Raw genomic sequence first — 6,195 nt, forward strand, 5'->3', positions numbered from 1 at the left:
TTCTCGGCGAGGATAATGTTAACAATCCGCTAACTTAATCCGAGCTATCGTCATTCGGTAAATTGTTCAGCTTGACGCTCGCATTGACATGAATACTTTCAGGGAAAAATCGCCTAATGTGACTGCAATTTGTAATATCTTTAAGTGGATTTGCAGATATAGATATCTGGGCTTATATACGGCACCCAATGTGTGATCATTTTCAATGATTCCGACAAAATAAAGATAGAAAAAGTTCGTGAATCTTAGGAAAGTGGTTCAGCTTCGAGCATTGTCTGGACGGAGCGTGAAATATCTTTGGGGTGGTAAGCACATATGGGTTTCATTCATGTCAAGTTTGGGATTTTGGAAACATGGAAAGGAGGATATTAAAAGGTTAAAGAAAGGGGAGACGGAGGGGGGTCAGGAGAGTTGGTAGAATGGATGAAAGGGGGTATAGAGGCAAGGGTGGCAAGGGATTCGAGGGGCTCGAGTTGGGGTCTCTTGTAAAATGAAAACCAGCTTCGGTGTTTGGAATGGTAGCGGGTCAAAGCCTTAATGGGGCGTAAGCTTTCGTATCCCTTTCTCTTCCCTCCTTTTTTTTTTTCTCTCGGCCTCGCAAAGTACCTGTCTGCAACTTTTTCCCATCTTTCTTTCGCTCCATCTCCCCCTGTCTCTCTCTTCCCTTTCCTCTCTGCCTCTATCTCTCGGCATGTGTCTGTAGTGGCATGAAATATACAACATCCTGCATTCGGTATCACAAACTCATGAATTTGGAATAAGTTAAATGGCCTGAATAGAGGAGCAGCTGACCCGTTGCAAATGGCGACACACACACACACGCTTTGATGGAGCATTTTCGTCACCTTCCCTCATGACGCATATAACAACGGGCAATCTCCCGTTATGATGAAGGTGCCTATAACCCGTCATGTCACAGGAGTTTCTCCTATACGCATGATAGTTCCCAGCCTTGCATTCAAACAGACATACAACCACAAACACACACACACACACACATACACACACGCACAAACACACACACACACACGTCCACATATAGACATAGATAGGAAGCATACACAAACATGCATCACATTACGTGGGATTTCTGGCCCGACTACGCATTGTAATGATAGTCAATGGTCTAGTTTGCGCATTATTATATACTCCACTATGCCTACACTTACCATTAACTATTCCCAAAATCCCACGGAGTAACTATCTGCGAACATGAGAGAGCTTTATTTATTTTTCCTTCGCTCCTTAAGAAAAGAGAGAAGTGGTGAGGTATGTCAGATTTCGAATGATTGACAATTGGTAAGTAGAGGCCTTTGTTTCGAAGTGCCACCACATTATTTTTCCCCGAGCTTTGGCGAATTGTCGGTTTTCGGCGTTTATTGTATTAACGTCAATTGGTTTCTATTGAGCCCGTATTACGGTGTTGGTTCGAGCCCCAGGCAGCGTCCCTTCGACAAACGATAGGCCCAAACCAAAGCGCTCGCCTTTATGCCCGCCAACATTAAGGGTACGGGCTTTCAGTCAAGTGTAACTGTGACGGAGAGAGAGAAGAAACAACAAAACGAGTTGAATCACTCCCAGGGTTTCGGGAGAGTTCATGCTCCGTGCTCCGTCTTTTATTTCAGATAGCCGCATATAATTTTCTGAAGAATAAACACCATCGTCATGCGCAGTGAGGTGCAAGTCATGCATATTATACACACATAATGTACACAGCAGAACAAACGCTCAATGTTAGCACTTGTCTATGGAAAATGACTTTATACTCATATTTATGCCCGTGATAATTGTCTTTAGAAATAAAATCCATAGGCCTTGCATTTAATACCAGAGGTAGATAAGGCAAAGGAGCAAATAAAGCACCACAGTAGCGACAAAAAGGCCTTGATACCGAACGTTCTTCTTCTCCTCACATGAATACAAACCCCTGGTTTATTTTGCAACTCTTTCAGCATATCAGCCATCGCTACTTCGGCATCCTCACCCCTCCTCGGTAAACATGTCCCCTTGTCCCATTGGGGATCCAATCATTCGGATTCGTCTGCAAGAATTATTCGTAATGGACATGTGTTCTCAGTCGGCAAATGGCGCCGTTTCATCCATGCTTCGTCTTTTTTCATCATTGTTTCTTTCTTTCACACTTTGTCTACGCTCCCCATCAGTCGCTGCCTTTACTTTCTCATCAATTTTGCAAGATATTCAAAATTGTGATGTATCAGTTACCCCCGCATCACAGATTTGCGTCACCGTTCATGACATAATGTCGAGCATTGGTGCTTCTATGTCACTCTCTCATTGCTTAAATCTTCAGCCCTGTTTTACTCATGATTTACAACACTTCATCCATTACAATGTTAAGTGCAGAGGCAATAGGATTTGCTTTTTTTCATAAAAGTTGTGTAAGTCACTTCAAAAGTTAATGATGTAAGTCGGGTCGCAAACACGGCCCATATTTGGCACTTGTTCTTTTATTGAAAACGAAATATTTCGATGGTTTATAAAAAGTTCGTTTCTTGTTAAGCCATTCGGATCTCATAAAGTGGGTCGAGCTTGAGACTACATCACTTTTCCAAAACGCCCTTGCTGCAAGGAGGGTCTAGGGGCGAGGCTGTCGGGGGCGAACGGGACTTTGCCGATGTGAGAGCTCCTCCCGAGCGCGCGCGGCCATTCACCTTCGGGAAGTCACCCGTATGGTATCCGTAAATGAACAACCTCCAGATTGCTTCCCCATTAGTCAGCTTCTATCCCTACAATCCGTCTCTCATCCATTCGTACGCTCTGCGTTGTCGTACGCTGCACCCCTGTCTATCACTCCTAGGCTATCAGCTTCACGAAGAAAAATACATTTGTGGCCGTGCATCACAAAACCAACAAAGAGTCGCACGCTCTGATTTTGTGTGAGGACTCAAAATAGGTGAAACAGTTCTATCTAGCCATTTTTTTTTTCTGAAAGAGCAGTTCTTCTTCTACATAATGCATGGTAAAGTTTGGGATCATAAAACAAATGGAAAATTGTGTTTTTGGCAGTTTTTCTACAACATTTTTATGTATAGTGTACATGTGATTAGATTTGATACATGTGATTAGATTTCTTTCGGGGAACCTACTCCCACAAGCACCTACTTCTATGTAGGTTCCCACCACACACAATTTTATTTATCCGTCATGAATGTAATGTACTTGAGAATTATTTCAATTGATTTTGTGCCATGTAAATGCTATTTGTAAATAGTGAACTTATAACTTATAATTATATGTGTAACTTTACACTGTCATGGATGGATGTTGTAAACACAACACTGTATGATTTGTGTGGAAACTTGATAAATGAAATGAAAAAATAAAGGAAATTAAATGTCTCTTGGAGTCCCATTTTCTTTTCTTAGAAACCCTTCACAAACTCTTCACTTTCAACTCTGATAACTTTTGAAGAGATGATGCTACTGCTTCAACAGTTGGTATTATTTAGTCATAGATAGAATGTGATAATAGAGCATACTTAATTTCAGTCCATCTGTGTAATTTTATAATCTCTTCTTGTTGTTGTTAAGGAGTTTTACATCCTGTTTTTGTCCCATTCATTACAAGGAGCACGGTCGGGTATGATTAAGTGCTTGAATAGATCTCATACTTCAGTGCCACTTTTCTCAGTACACATTTTTCCAGAGTGTGTGCTTTCTTTCCAATATTTAGATAGGTTAGGAGAGTTCATTTGAAACGGGTTATACACCATTTTAAAGCTTAAAGTCTGCTCTTTCAGAATCTGCCCTTATCCCAAAGTTCATGTCTGGCGATTTTTTTTGTTGGTTTTGTGATGTAGGGTCACATTTGAACTCTCACGATAATTCGTTACATACCTACACAGTATCCTCCACTCTAGGAGTTTATAACGGGTAAAATCTGACTGTCCAACTTTACCAATAGTGTAGATACTGTTAAAAGAGTATATCTCGTTTTGTATTCACTGCATAAAAGCGGGAATGAACTTTGTTCAACGAAGGCATGATAATGTATGATATCAATGAAGAAGTGTTAATGTTGATTGAACAAAGAGAGTGCATTCTTATACCACAGACAGAAACTAACGATTATGTCTTTGATTCGGCATTAATTTTGCATAATCCATCTTCCATATCATTTAGATGATTAAGACAGTTAGCTCGACTGATAAAATGATTGACAACTTGTTAAAGCTGAAATGGCAATCTCTAAATGATTAGTCAGTGCTTACCGTGCAGGCAAACGACGATCCTATAGGGATAAATACCACAGTGCAGTGCTTTCCCTCTTTCTGAAATAAACATAGATTGATAGTTGGTATAAGTAATGTGTAATTATGACGTCACTGCATGTTTCAAATAGATAGCAAAGTGTACCCTTTTTTCGACATTCCAAAAACAATGTGTCGGTGGCCTGCGCAATTTCACATCACCACTACTATCTGTTTTCAATTGCTGACTACAATCATTTCGTTTCTTGTCTTGACCGACTTATTATAGCCCGGTTGTGTGCTATACGCTGTAGTTGGTTTAAGTCACAACTTTTCATGTCAATTAAAACCGAACAGTTATCATTTAATCTCATCCCGGTCTTTTATCAGCGTTGAATTCACTTTTCGTTTCGAGGAACAAATCATCTTCATCAGATTTAGCAAGTTTGCCTCATTCAATTTTGTAGCATCCAGTTCTCTCTTTGAGTTGGTATAAGAGTGCAAGACAACAATAGAAAATGTCGCAGATGCTCCATTTCCAGTCAGACCAGAATCCACTTCAAAATAATGAAGAGATAGATAAATACCTGAGTAAATAGTTAAAACATATAACGTGGATCTACTACTGATCCTTGTTGGTGTTGCGTGTGTGTGTGACTTTTTTTCTCTTTTTTTTTTCTTTTTGAATGCAGACAAAACCGGGTACATGGGTATTGGATACCTTTTTTGTTTTAATGAAACGAGCGATCATATCTTATTAGAATCGTTATCCTACTACAACAGAAATCCTATGCAGATGGATGGCGTGTTAAGATGTATATAACCCACTCGCTAGGTGTAAAAAAAAACCCCAACAACAACAACAACAAAGCATTAAAAAAAATCGGGATTTTTCTTTCTACGGCAGAGCGCATCGGCAGGTATACACGGGACAAGCGAGACTGGACTGCGGTTTTCCGTCGAGAAAACCACTAAACACAGCTCGCAACGCCCTGATTAACTGATGTCAGTTCGTTGCGCCTGTATTCTGTGTCTGCTTGTGGTCACTGCCTGAAGAGAGAAGCTTAAATGTTTGCCAAACGATTCCTAATTCAACGAATTATACGGCATCAAACATTGCAACTTGATTGATATTGATACTTGAATTTTGACACTTGAAATTTTATTATCATTTGCATTTGACATCAGAGTTCAATAAAACATATAACACAGATGCTTTTGTTATCTTTTCATATTCCATTGTCACTGAATGTTTTACAAGATGTTTAAATTCTACTGTAGCATAATCACTGATGTCAGAGATTGTTGCCTTGTTTAACATTATTTTCGTTATCATTATCATTACCGATCCTATTTTTTTTTTCGTCTGACAGGACAATGTAAAAAATGTATGTAAATTATTATTATTTGTGATATCCTCGTCGTTATTCTTTGTCATATATTTATGATTAAAAAAATCACGTTCATCACAATGTTTATACATTTATGATTATATGAAGTGCAGTGGCTTAGCCTTTCCTCAGTCGATCGCAATGAAATGAAATAGCCAACATGATAATCTTCAAATATGTGTACGTGTCATTTATTCTTTTTTTCCATGACCATTATGAGTTTTTGTTTATTTTCCACCGGCAGGAAATTGCTCACAACTGAGCACAAAGAAGAAGAAGAACGCTATTAGACTCTTCCGTTTCGAATTCACGGGGATGGAATACGTCGTCATGACGAACTTTTTTTTTAAAACCATACTGGTTCAAAAAATCTCGCATTCTTCAGGTTCAAGAATTATCGAGTTTAAGACTACTCTAAAAAATTGCTGAATAAATTACCTTATTTTCTATGTGTATAATTTTCACTTTAAGTGATCATTAAGTTGCCGGAGAGGTATATAGTTTGAATTAATCTTTTTATCATCCGTCCTCTTTTTTTTTTTTTTTGTCACCTCATTTTAAGTCATTGATTATTCCTGACATGACAAATCCTGT

This window comes from Diadema antillarum, unplaced genomic scaffold (genome assembly GCF_040938485.1).
Source record: "Diadema antillarum isolate AM-2024a unplaced genomic scaffold, OU_Dant_1.0 seq00000858_RagTag, whole genome shotgun sequence".
NCBI classification, from domain to species: Eukaryota; Metazoa; Echinodermata; class Echinoidea; order Diadematoida; family Diadematidae; genus Diadema; species Diadema antillarum.